Consider the following 15039-nt stretch of genomic DNA (forward strand, 5'->3'; position numbering starts at 1 on the left):
TGTGTGAAGGTATGTCAACAAGGCTGGGCAGAGAATCATTTTGAACCCCTCGACCTCCAATCTCACGAGCTGGTAGGAAACCCATTATTATTTAGTTTTTTTTTTTTTAAGAGGGCATGTTGCCACCCAAATAACAATGACAATCTCTCCAGGAAATGACTGATAGGAGGAGTGACTGCAGACGTATTTGAACCCAAGGTCAATCTTTGACTTGGCACATAAAAAGTACTTTCTCTCCTGCATATATATCATGCTTTCCGCTTGAGTGTATCACTGTTTTCTGGTATGTTATATTGAATGTAATGCAATAAAAAGACAATGTACCTCAAAACCGTTGTTTTTAGACGCTACATCCTAAAGCAGTCAGGTAGAAGAGGGTATTTTTTCTATTAAAGGACCACAGTGTACACCGATTCACAACTGACTATATTCAATCTATGAAATGAAGGTTAATACAGTACATCATCACTGATGCAGCGTGATTCACAAATAACTCTTATAAACTGGCTAGTTTTAATGACTTATCTATATTCTATGACCAATTTAGTCTGATTAAAATAAAACTAATGATCCAATGACAGTGGTTATTTTAGCTGAATCAAAAACATACAACGTGGCCAGTGTGGTCTGATTTATGAACCAATAGTTCATTTAAAATGGTTACTTTAGCTGAATCAAAAACATCGAGAATGGCCAGTGTAATCTGATTCATGAACTTATGATTCATTTGATGTGGATATTTTAGCGGAATCAAAAACATACAGAATGAGCAGTGTAGTCTTATTCATGAACTTATGATTTATTTAAAGTAGTTACTTAAGCTGAATCAAAACATTCAGTGTGGCTAGTGTAGATACATACAACGTAGCCTGCTTTGTCTGATTCATGAACTAAATATTCATTTGAAGTGTTTTTTTTTTCTTCTGCGGACTCAAAAACATTCATTGTGGCTAGTGTAGTCTGATTCGTGAGCTAAAGATTCATTTGAAGTGGTTATTTTAACTGAATCAAAAACATACAGAATGGCCAGTGTAGTCAGATTCATGAGCAAATGATTAATTTACAGTGGTTACTTTAGCCAAATCAAAAATATACAGCGCGGCCAGTTTAGTCTGATTCATGAACACAGGATTAATTTGAAGTGGTTATTTTAGCCGAATCTAAAACATACTGTACAAAATATCCAGTAGTCTGATTCATGAACTAAAGATTCATTTGAATTGGTTATTTTAGCTGTATCAAAAACATTCAGTGTGGCCAGTGTAGTCTCATGTGAACTAAAGATTTTATTAAAGTGATTACTTCAGCTAAATCAAAAACATACAAAATGGCCAGTATGGTCTTGTTCATGAACTTAATTAATTTGAAGTGGATACTTTAGGGCAGGGGTCACCAATCTCGGTCCTGGAGGGCCGGTGTCCCTGCAGGGTTTAGCTCCAACTTGCCTCAACACACCTGCCTGGATGTTTCAAGTATACAAAGTAAGAGCTTGATTAGCTTGTTCAGGTGTGTTTGGTTAGGGCTGGAGCTAAAGTCTACAGGACACTGGCCCTCCAGGAACAAGTTTGGTGATTACTGCTTTAGGGAATCAAGTGGCCAGTGTAGTTTGGTTCATAATTTAAAGATTCATTTATTTTAGCTGAATCAAACACATACCACAAACCCTGTATAGACTATTTCATAAACAAATTACTTATTTGAACCGGATGTAACTCAGTTCTGACAGTTCTGTCTATTTTAATAAGTCTCCAAAAGCCGAGTTACCAATTTAAATCAGTCTGAAATGCTGTCCTGTATAATTTACAACACACAAGCTCAATACACATGCAGTCAAAACGGACATCCAGAATGAATCAGAATACAATTGAACTACAGCTCATGAGTCAAATTCCAAATGACTGATTGATTGATTTATGAATCGATGAGTGGTGCAGCCAGCCAGACAGTGCAGTGCCTCTGCAGGGTACATTTAAGGAAAAAACAGAGAATAGATGTTACATATTCAAGGAGCGAGACATGCAGCTCGAGCGTGCGGTTATGTTGTCTAATCAGGTCTATGTGGAACACTTCAAACATTCCCCCTCTCTCTCTTTGTAATCCACTTGCTTCCTTGATCATCTGCTACGTGACAGTACTGAAAAGAGGAAGGGGGTGAAATGTCTCAAACGCACATTTTGCTTGCTCCTCATAGCATGCGATGACACAGATGCTGCCAGCCAATGAAAAAGCATCTCAGCACAGTGAACTTCACATGGGAGGCTGTAGTCATCCAGTGGCACCAGGGTATATGCATAGAAATCCCATTCCCTTCCCACTGTAAGCTCCTGGGCACTGGGCCTGAATGCACGGACCTCTGCTTCCTGATCCGCCGTAATGGATTTTTTGAAGCGCGCATCAGCGAAGGGATGTGCAGCTGCCCACAGTTGTGATAAAAAAACCACAAGCCACAAAAAAAAGTCCATGCGAAGAACATACAGTACACACACAAATACGCACTCATGCACACTGAGATATTCACCAAAAAAATAAAAAAGTGTGTATGTGGGTGGAATGTGAAGGGAGTGATGCAGGACATAACACACACACACAGAAAGAGAGAGAGAGGGCGAGACAAGGGAGCAAAGAAAGAAAACAATCACAGGTAATCAAAGCATGCACTTCAAACAAGCCAAGACATTTGTTATTATTTGCAGGGTTCTTTTCATCTGTTTGTTTGATACTTGCAGGGTATTAAAAATGATTCACCTCAATCACCAACGGCAATTTTCCCAACAAACCCTTTCATTTCTGATGACTATGAAGCAGCTCCTTAAGTCACACCGGGGGAGTTGCTGGGGACAAGTCTTAATGTGCGGGGCGAGACCCTTGTGGTACCTTTGATTGACAACAGCTATTAATTCTGTAATCAGCAGCAATCAACATACAAAATGCAAAGCAATGATTGCACCGCTTGACCCCAGGAAATCTCATTTTGAATGACTATTAGTCAATAGGCGGATTATAAATCATCAGCACCATTCAATTTTTATACTTTTTATTTTGTGTGTGTGTGTGTGTTTACCTCATAATGGTGTCAAAACACTGGAGAGATGCGCGTGGGCAGGTAACCTGAAGATCTGTGTTTGACAGTTACAGGAGTTGTGAATCACAGAGATTGAGTGAGAACGTATGTGTGTGAGGTAGACTGGGAGAGACAGACAGACAGAGGGAGAAGGAGGTGCTGCTGGCATTTAATCAAGCAAGTGTTCTTGTGTTAATCTGCCAGCCCACCTGATCAATGAGTGCTCGGTGTCTTGTACCGCTCAGATACATATTAACTTCGAGTCTCTTTCAATAACGTAGTACCTAGCTTAAGCACACACACACACACACACGCGCACACACACACACACGCACACACACGCGCACACACACACACACACACACACACACACACACACACTCACACACACACACGCACACGCACACACACACACACACACACACACACACACACACACACACAAATAAAAAAACACAAGTTTGTTTTTTAAAAGAATAACCTGGGGATGCTTTTTGCACATACACACATGTGCACACTTACACACAAATACAGCAAGTCTCTGGAGTATTTGATTCTGATTGGTCATTTTTTTGCTGGAATATTGTACAGTGGCACAGCATATACTGTAATGAGCTAAAACATTATGACCATTCACATCTGAATCAGATATTGAGAATTTCCTAATGAGGCCACATATCAAAGAAGCTATTTTAATTATCTGTTTAAATAGGGAATGTGAATATTAGGAAATATGTGACCAATTAATTCTGATATTAACCAGAATAATAATACATTATCCTTCTTTTTTCATGGCACTTAACAGGACATTTCACCCAACTGCAACTATCGTCCAGGTTACAAATCTGTTATGGATTGTTGTGAAAAATGACCTGAGGGGATCACAGTATAAATCAACCATGCTCATTCTGAAAACGTACCACTATACATTTCTGAAGAGCGCCATATACATCTCAGGAGGTACATATTTTTTTGCAGTTTTTGTTTTCACAAATCCACCAAAGGCCGTTGTGTTTGCATTTTCAGATCTCAAATTTCTCTCGCGAGTGCCATTCAAGCCTGCTCTTCTCCCGTAAATCCACCAGAAGCCACTGTTGACTGACTGACTAACTGATGGAGTGACCCACCCTCCTCCTTACCTAAACTCAACCAATAGTGTTTTCAAAAGCACCGATTGTCCCACCCACCCCCTTCCTAACCCAACGGACAGTTTCAAAAAAGCGATCCAAAAAAATAAAAGCCCTTGAAGCAGTCTGATTTTACCACGTTTTCAGATTTACCACATTCTCACCCTATTATTTACTTGTTTATTTTATTTTTTGGCTTCTGTTTTTGTCTTACCAGCTTACTGGAACAGTTCTTTGCCAGACTCAAACCTCTTTTGTCGTGGTCAACGTGTCTCAAGTCCGCTGACGAACACAGTTTGCCTCTGGACAAACTGGTAACAGTGGGCAGTGTTGGGCAGTGGCATCGCTACAAGTAGTGACACTACAAGCTTAACTACTGTACATTTTTCAGTAGCGTGGCGATAGCATTGCTACTTTATTAATCAAATAGCTCTTCTGTAGCAAAGCAATTTTTTTTGTCAAGTAGTACAGCAGCCTCCATACAAGCTACAGTACATTTACTGATCGCTGATCAATAAGTGGGCATTCAGTTAGCTGTAAGGCCAGTGTTTTGCTGATAAATATAATTTCATATGATGGAGAGAATGACAATTTATTTTTCTTCCTGTTAAGTGGTGGTCGACAACAAACTTTTTGGTTTGCTACTGCCACCTTTTGCTCCGGTCGGTGACACGAGAAATTAGCTTGAAAAAAAAAGACTATAGGGAGAGGACATATATGGTAAGCACGAAAATAAACAACATCATACAGCCCCACAGCGTTCGTTTTAAAGATGAAATGCAGCTATACGTACTTCTGGCTATATAAATTGCAATGTCCAGAAATGTATATAGGGGGACATTTTTAAAATGAGCTTATATTGCAACAAATATTACTTTACTATTGTTGCATTGTGTTATATTGTTTGCCTCATAATGCTTTATATTGCATTTGACATTTTTTTAGTGGAAACATTTAGATAACACACAGATAAGATTATGAAATATTATGAATTTTGTACTACTATCATTTGGACAATTTACATGATCAAACATTAGAAAACATATTAAATATTAATTAAATTCTAGTTATTTTATATTGTACATTGATTTTTGTCACTTTATAAATATCTATTTAATAGTTATTTGCTGACTGGCTGACTGTACATTATACATTTTATAAAGTCCTTTAAGCATTAGTGTCAGGGCTGTTGTCTCTTGTTTTAATAAACTGCTGCTTTAACGTTTGACATTTTTCACCAAAACCATTGTTTTATACGTCAAAAGACAGCTACTATTTTCTTCTTTCTCTCTCACTTATTTCTACTTATATATCACTTTGCAGAACTCTGTAACCCTAGATGCATTTCTGTAATAAAACACTGCAAGAAATTATCCTCTGTATTTCCACTCAGCCCATTGGGCATCATTATTCTACCCAGCGTTCCCCTCCTCACCTGTGACACTAAGTGGAAGAAAAATTACATCTTCCTACATCTCCTGTTTCTCTCCCTCTCTCTACAGCAAAATTCTAAAGAGGTTGGGGGAAAATAGACGAGAAGAAACCAATTAATTTTAAGCTGCAACATTCAGGCACTCAGAGTACTTGATCCCTTCCCCTAAATTACCAAATCATAAACGCAAGCTGAGCCACCGACAGTGGGCTGATCCCAGGGCACCAGCGGGCTTCCATTCAGAGTGCCTCTCTTTTTCGGCCTCGACGTGTACTTTAAGTAAACCCCTTCATTATTTGTACCAGAGTATACTACAACAATGCCTGCTCTGACACGATAACCTCTTAGCGCAGGCAATTACCAACTAATCGCTTGCTGAAACAGTCTTACACCGAACGCAATTGCTCAGCCATGGAAATCAGGCCTTTTCTCATAGAGAATTACATCCCTTTGCCTCTAATGGAGATGAGGTTTAATCTGAAATGGATCAAATGAGCCAGTAACTTTGTTTATAGCAATAACGCTCGTGATAATGCAGATTTGTGTGCATATTTTAACTTTTAAACGCGGATCTTGGATGTAAATTTGGCCAAGGTCGATTTAGACTGATGCACTGTAATGGGATGACTTGTAGGCTTGTAAGTGCGGAACATGACTCGGGCCCTGAGGAAAGCAAGATGCTTGAACTGTATGGGACTGCAGCGCAATGAGCTTCACAGTGTCTGCTTCTGAGCTGGGCCAAGTTTCCCTGCATTGGCCTGCTATTAATAGCCCGCCCAGCCTCTAGAGGAACCACACTAGGGAACACACAGAGAGATAGAAATAAAGAGCAAAACATGAAAAATAGATTTTGATGGAAACACAGAAGGCATGATGTTCAAGAGTGTTGAGCAAGACTCTACCCCCCCCACCCCCCCCCCACCCCCCCACCCCCCACCTTGGAACCCACATGTTAGCCACATGTAATACCTACTCAAAAAACAGGCCATGCTATCTCGATACTAGCAAAAGAAATTGCTTTTGGTTCAACGATCTAGATTTCATATGGAGCCATACATATTAATAAAATAAAAACACCAGGGCTAGTTTTTACTGTAGTCTTTACTATAATTTACTGTGATCTTCTATGTGAAGCTGCTTTGACACAATGTACATTGTAAAAGCGCTATACAAATAAAGGTGAATTGAATTGAGTAGTGCTGGCCTAAGCACAGTGTGTCTACATATGTACTGTATATTCACACAGTACTTAGCATAAATAAGTACACCCCATTTTGAAAATGTGTATATATATATATATATATATATGTATATATATATATATATATATATATATATATATATATATATATATATATATATATATATATATATATATATACAGTTGAAGTCAGAATTAATAGCCCCCTTTTAATTTTTTTTTTCTCTTTTAAATATTACCAAAATGATTTTTAACAGAGCAAGGAAATTTTCACAGTATGTCTGATAATATTTTTTCTTCTAGAGAAAGTCTTATTTGTTTTATTTCGGCTAGAATGAAAGCAATTATTAATTTTTTAAAACCCACTTTTGGGACAAAGTTATTAGCCCCTTTAAGCAATTTTTTTCCCCGACAATCTACAGAACAAACCATCGTTATACAATAACTTGCCTAATTACCATAACCTGCCTAGTTCACCTTATTAACTTAGTTAAGCCTTTAAATGTCACTTTAAGCTGTATAGAAGTATCTTGAAAAATATCAAGTAAAATATTATTTAGTGTCATCATGGCAAAGATAAAATAAATCAGTTATTAGAAATAAGTTTTTAAAACTATTATGCTAAGAAATGTGCTGAAACAATCTCCCCTCCATTACACAGAAATTGGGGAAAAAAATAAACAGGGGCGCTAATAATTCAGGGGGGCTAATAATTCTGACTTCAACTGTATATCTTTAAATCAATTTCTATGTGTATTTAGGGAATCATTTTTGGTGCATTTAAACAACACACTTTTATTAAACAGTTATTTTCATTAAGTTTAAGAGATTGGTCACTTAACATCTTAGGTGTTATCAAAATTTATTGCAAAAAAAAAAGTACAAACTAGAAAATTTCAACTGAATGTAAAATTTTTTGTATTCTCTTGATTTCCCCTGTTTATTAAAATTGTACAGAAGTAAATATTTTGTCCCCCAACATAATTTGTATGTATATATAGTATATTCAGTAACACTTTACGATAAGGTTGTATTAGTATGCTAGGTAATGTATTGACTAACATGAACAAACAATGAACAATACATTTACTGTATTACATAATTTATAGATTTTTATTATCCTTATTAATGAAAATGAAGTTAATTCAAGTTATCTTAAAGTGCATTAAGTAATGTTAACAATGCATTCATTTTAATAATGCATTAATACATGTTTAATGACTATGATTTATAAATGCTGTGCAAGTATTGTTCATTACTATAAGGTTTCATTAGTCTTTACTAATATGAATATACATATATTCATATCTCGAGTCCGATGCTTCTATAATACATAAAAAGAATAAAGAAAAGTAAAGAAACAGATGCAGGATGTTCCTTTTTTTATTTAATTCACCTTATTTTAATATTCAACAACTCTTTTAACAAACAGAGCACTTCTGTGTGGTAGCTTGAACAATAAAGTAATAAATAACATAAATTCTTCACGTTTGGACTTTAGTGCAAAAGTAAATATTTAAAAAATCTAATATAATAACAAAGAGCACCTCAACTTAAAAATACCCTGCAGGCGATCCCAGGTTTATAAATCTTACATTTTGCTATGCCAATGTTGTCATCATCAACTTATAATACCTCCAGACTGCAGACATACTTGCGATTTCTGCTTCTACTTCGCCGGCATTTACTTCGCCGTATCTGCAACAAAGTGATGTCATGCCACATGTGTTGCTGTTTCTGTGTGAAGTCAAGAAAGAGGTATAACTCTGTGCCACCGCATAACTATAGGTGTTAAAAAAATTATAAGAATATGTATAATATACATATATATTCGAGTCCTAATTGGGAGGTAATGTTGAGTCTAAAAAACCACATGATCAGGTGGGATTTTCGATCAAGTGATCGGATTTGAATGACCCTTATATGTAGTATATATATGCCCTCTCCCAACATAATTCATTCTTTTCTTTAAAGTTTAGATGTACAGAGTAATGGTATTGTTAATGAACATAATTGACATCAATGTTTAAAACAGATGTGCTTCAGTATTTTTGTAAAAAACAACAAAACAAAACAAAACATGAGTTTAATGAAATTTCCAAAAATAGTTTCCCGAGTTTAAATGAAATGTTTCGGTTTCTTGTTATGTGACTTATTTTTAACCATTCTTTTGTTTATTAGTTAATTAAGAAAGAGTTTCTATTAGGCACTAAATAAAGTGTTCATTTCTTTCAGCCAACTGAATCACTTTGTTGTTCAATGAGGATGTGAATTTTCCATCCGTTCTCCTCTGAAAACCCAGCAGGACCAGCTCAGATCCTGCTCAGAGTCCAAGGTCATATTTTCTCTTTTCAACCACCACAACCATTTACCTCTTTGTGCGCTCCCAGCACCCCTCAGAAGAACAGCATTTAAAGACTGACTGAGAACTCCTGCGACAGAAACATTACCATAGTGCCACCAGAAATATTTGAACATTTTATTACAACACATTTAATAATTGAGGACCACATGGCTGGTTTTCATTCACATAATGCTCAATGAATCGAGGCTTCTTGCGCAACGTGTCTTTAATGTGATCATTTCCCCCCCCGCAATGCTAAATAATGTCACCGTCACAGCGTTATCTACTTCCATAAACTCGGCACTTCAGAACAGCATCATGCAGTCGTATTTTCTGCCCCTTCTCTGTCGGGAACTGCTGTAGTGGAAAAATTACTACCCTTCGTCTAGTGCACACTACAAACAGGACATCAGAAAAATGCCACGCTCGCGTTGCTAAAACACATGGCCGCAACATCAAAGATTAATTTTGCATTAATTGAAAATGGCCCGTTGTTTGACAAGCTGTAATGCGGCCCCAAATTAATCCTCAGAGTAGATCAAAACTTGATTCCAATTAAGTTGCTGATAATGTCACCTGTGCTGTGAGCAGCGTGGGCCAAGACACAGGTTTAACTGCTAAGACTGTGCAACATGACCTCGGCCGCCACCCCCCCTCCATCAGCCGGGGTGTGTTCTCGCTGCGCTTTAATTAAAGCGAGACCGCTCCATTCTGCAGTAATTATCTGATTTCACACGCAGATACGTCTACCTTATTACAGAAGCGAGCCGCTTGTAAAAAGTACATTTGCGCACACTGAGTTTGGAAATTGATTTAATAGTGTTTGATCGTATTTAATAGCTCGTTTAGTAGTAGATTATTGTTGCTGCACCGTTTCCCATTTTATCGGCCAGGGCTTTTGGATGAACTTGCTAACTGCGTCATGTGATCAATCACATTTTTTGAGAAGGACATTGATGCATCTTAGCTAACACTTTTTTTGGTGTTCCACTTTAGAAGTTCTGTTGACTAAGAGTATGTTTATATATAGCAATTGTAAAAATATTAGACTAGAGATTCTTGTCTAGGGGGCCTCACTAGTGGGTCTCAGCGATCCTGCAGGTGGGCAGCGAAATAGCTTAAAATTAAATATCAATATTATAATACAAGTTTTGGATTTCATTTTTAGTGTGCTTTATTAAAGTGATCAATATTGCACTTTTTCCTGTACTCTTATTGATTACTTGAAACTTAGCGCAAAAACCGCCTTATGATCATGTCTGCAGCTAGTACATGTAAGTCTAAGTTTTTGTGTATTTTTGTGAGGATTATTTGATATTTCCACATAGCTGTCCAAATTAATGTCTTGTGAGTGTTTTATAAAAGACACGCACCCATACAAGAGGGTCTAGCTAGGCTCAATGGTGTTTCTGCCATAGAATGTAAAAAAAAACTTGCATTTGAGCTTCAGACGCGCTTTGTCAGAGTTGTGCACTGTTCCTGTCAGCAATCTCCTAATAATATCCAGCTGCAAACTCAACTGCCATCAGATCGACGTGTTTCAACAGATTTAGGGTGTTTTATTGTATTTTACATTTGTCTGTATATTTTTGAATAGTAGATATTTATTAGTAGACATTCACTCTGTCCAGTTTAAAGCAGAGGCTGGTCTTTCACAATCTCACTGTTGACCTGTGATTCACTTTTAAAAAAATAAAAATAAATATATACGTTTGAATTATTAGCCCCCTTTGAATATTTTTCCTCTTTTTAAAATATTTTCCAAATGATGTTTAACAGAGTAAGAAAATTTTCACAGTATGTCTGAAAATATTTTTTCTCCTGGAGAAAGACTTGTTTGTTTTATTTCGACTAGAATAAAAGCAGTTAAAACACCATTTTAAAGACAAAATTATTAGCCTCTATATATTTTTCCGATAGTGTTGGGAAACTCCTCATGTTGGAAAAATTGGCTGTAGTGTATGAGTATGTTTGTTAACGAGTGTTTCTCAGTACTGGGTTGCAGCTGGAAGGACATCAGCTACGTAAAACATATGCTGGCATAGTTGTCGGTTTATTTCGCTGTGACGCTAAATAAGGGACGAAGCCAAAGGAAAATGAATGTTTTCATGCGCTCTATTGACAACACTCACTCTGTGCCACAGAGTGCCATGCACATACTGTAGTTTCCCGTCATATATATTACATGTCTTCCTAATTATTGCTAATCTTTACAGGAAAGCCAGATGAACTTTACAGGAAAGCCAGATGAAATGTGCATTCACATTGGATTTTATACCATTTGAAACACACAAAATGTAAAACATTTAGTTTTGAACATTTTCAGGTGAAATGTGAATAGAATATTAATGTGTTCAACATATTTCACATGTGGGTTTGCTTGACTTGCACAGACAATAAAAATAAGAAATAGGTAGAAGATAGGGGTGTCAGAGTGGCCCAGTGGGTTGCATGATCACCTCACAGCAAGAAGGTCGCTGCTTCAAGCTCTGGCTGGGTCAGTTAGCATTTCTGTGTGGAGTTTGCACGTTCTTGTTTGTGTGGGTTTCCTCCGGGTGCTCCGGTTTCCCCCACAGTTCAAAGACAGGTGCTATAGGTGAATTGAATAAGCTAAATTGGCCATAGTATGTGTGTGTATGTGTGAAACAGTGTGTATATGGGTGTTTCTCAGTGTTGGGTTGCGGCTGGGAAGGTATACGTAAAGCTACGTAAAACATATGCTGGATAAGTTGGTGGATCATTCTGCTGTGGTGACCCCTGATGAATAAAGAGATTAAGCTGAAACGAAAATGAATGAATGAGGAAGAAAATAAATGTAAGAAGAGAGGGTTACAATATTGACCTTATCACAATACAAAGAGGAAGGTAGAGGATGGTTAAAAAATTTAGAAGGGAAGGAGAATTGTATTGAATGAGATAGATGGACAGAATGAGACAAGCTGGAAGTGTTGGAGCAACATAAGTAACTTTTTTGGAAAGATAGATTATTGACTGATGCATGATCTTGCTTCTGAACCTTACTAACTCATTATTCCAATTATTTAGGAATTAAATGTTTAAATTATCAAATCAGTTAAACAGTGATTTAAAAGAAAATGGTCTGAAGAATGAGCCCCAAAAAAAAACAAGTTTTTTCATTCATATTGGAAGAGGTTCAAAAGGTAACTTACTGAAAATGTATTGCCAGCTTACAAACCTCTAATGTATTTTTGACACAGTCTTTGTAAAAAATGTGGTTTGGAGTCCAATTCAACATTGACGAAATATCAAGAAAGAGATGAATTTTTCCCTAGACTCCATGGCTGTCTTCATTTCAAGACATTAAAAACAACCCTAAGATCTGAAATACAAAGATCATCTGTCTTCCGATAGTTGCTCTCCCCATCACACCTGCTGAGCAGCAGCTATGTGAGTTCCTTCTCAATTAACACTGTGTTTGGCGCTCACACCACACAGCCTCTAGGGAGAGGTCCGACACTCCATAAAACCATAGTAGCTGGTGCAGCCTTAGCTCACAGAGCTTCCCGCCAGGCCTGCAAAACCACAACAACACAATTTTCTGCTATACCACCAGGCCCTGAGAGAGCTAGCTGTGAATCTGTGATCCTGTGACAGGTGCAATGCTGAATGAAAGCCCTATACTGTCAGCTTTCGGACCGGTGTGTGGCATTCAGAACTGCAATGTGAATCCCTTTTGAATCCTGATTTTCAAATAGCAAATTTACAGACCTCATCATGCAAAATAAGCAACTTGTTTAAAAAGCTATTAACAAGCAAGTTTTAAGATAATTAGACTAAATACACTGCTTGAAATAAGTGTTAATACTCATTTTAAGGCATATTTGTCTTCACTAAAGCCTAGGTGAGTTGTCTTATTTCCAAGTATAATTATCTTACTGCACTGCCAGATAATTTGTCTAGTTTCTAGTATGTATTTTCATAAATCATTTATTTATTTCTCATATTTAGATGGTTATTATTATTATTATTATTTATTTCTTTTATTTTTTTGCAATGTGACTACTTTGAATGATCAGATCCTAGTCAGATTGTTGTTAGTCCAAGCTACCATGTTCCAAACAGCTGCCACTGTATTGTCCAGCAGGCGTTATCTACAGCTGTTTTGTATCCAGCACCTGATTTCCCTGGGCATCTCTTTTTACTCATTGGTCTGGGAACGGGGGCAGAAATGCCTGAAAAGCAATATGATGATTAATGCTAGCTAGCTCAACCCCGCTATGAAGCTGCTTGGTTTTAATTGACCTTGGAAGAGTCTTCCTGTTGGATCTGCATTATGAACCCTGCAGTGGAACACCAGGATGTTTCAAATGCAGAGAGTAGCGGTATACTGTAGGTTGCAGAATAAATTATTTAAGCACCAGGTAGGATCTAGAGAACAAGCAGGGCTTCTGTAAACTAGCCAGCCAGAAATTAGAAAATGAAGCAGCTGTTTTTAGCTGATGAAGCCTATAATGGCATTTTAGAAAATTCTTTCATGTCATCCATTCACCCGACAAGACCATTAAATGACACCAGGAGACTTGAGGCAAGCCCTTTTAGTCCTTTAACTATTGTGTTGCAACACAGCTCCTTGCAGGATTTCATCAGCAGAGCTTATTAAGAGACAAAATGAACTTGACCGCAGCTACTGTGTCTCTCATCATGGTGTCCATAATCACCAGATCCTCACTGGAGCATGGTGAGTGAGAAAGGGATGTTAATGATCACCTTGTCGGATTGACAAAGAAAGTAAGACTGTTGAATTAAGCCTTGACTTGGAGACCAGTAGAGATAGAATCATAGGAACAGTTAGATGCCTTTCACACAATCTATATTTTTCATGCCTACATTGCTTTTACATGGTCTTTCTGTGTAGACCCAGCAGCCACAGGACATCAACATGACGCCATATTGACGTTGTAGCCTAACGACGTGGGGACGTTGCAGTTTGTTTGGAAATTAAAATTGGGTTGATGTCAGAACCCAACATCAGGTTGACGTTAATGTCTAATGTCCAACCTAAAATCAACCAAATATCAACATCTAATGATGTTACAGCTTGTTACCACTAAGAGGTCTATCAGAATTTGGTTGCCATACCTGGCGATTAAATGTTAGTATTTGAAGTCAACATGACGTTGTTTTAAGGCGTAGGAGGCAGGCACACTAATAAAGACACTATTAAAACCACAACATTTATCTTGAGTGCACTTCTTGAAGCCATGTACGTGAGGTTTACTTGAACAGTGTATAGAATATTGCCTTCATTACATCTACTCCTCATGTCCGGGTCACGGCACCAATTGAAAGCCTCTGGGTTTACTTGTCTTAAATTAAAGCAGGATTTATCATTTCCAGCTTGGAAGGCAGGCACAAACCTAGTTTAAGATGTTGGCCCGACGTTGGATTTTGGGTCACTTTCCAACACAACCTAAAATTAACCGTACATCAACGTCATTTGACGTAAATAACATTACTATTGGACATCAAAAATAGCATTTTCCTTAGACACTGGCTAAACATTACATTTTGATCACCTGACATCACAACCTTAATCTGACCCAATGTCAACATGAAGTTGTGTGCCTGCTGGGGACAGACAGACAGATTTTGGTATCTGGTTTCTAACTGATTAAACACTTTCACTTGTGTTTCACTTGTACATTCACTGTGAATGCTCAGATTAAAGCCATATTATTGCTAATCCATTCCAAACTACCATGTTCCAAACAGCTGCCCCTTCATTTCTTTTCCATAGTCTTCCTGCATTTATTTTTCATTATTTTTCTCTGTAAACATAAATGTACACCTCTATAGATAAATACACTGACTTGAGAGTTTTGCTTCAGCCCGAAAACAGCCTTGAATTTAACC

General features: G+C 37.4%; 2 protein-coding genes across 2 annotated transcripts in view; one reads left to right on the plus strand and one right to left on the minus strand.

Annotated features, from left to right (window-relative positions):
* Positions 1-15039, minus strand: part of tp53i13 (tumor protein p53 inducible protein 13) — a 732349-nt gene that overhangs the window by 561367 nt on the left and 155943 nt on the right. The gene's annotated exons all lie outside the window — the stretch shown is intronic.
* rtn4rl1b (reticulon 4 receptor-like 1b) overlaps positions 1-15039 on the plus strand; it is a 314341-nt gene that overhangs the window by 44015 nt on the left and 255287 nt on the right.

Source organism: Danio rerio, chromosome 15 (genome assembly GCF_049306965.1).
Source record: "Danio rerio strain Tuebingen ecotype United States chromosome 15, GRCz12tu, whole genome shotgun sequence".
Lineage (NCBI taxonomy): Eukaryota > Metazoa > Chordata > Actinopteri > Cypriniformes > Danionidae > Danio > Danio rerio.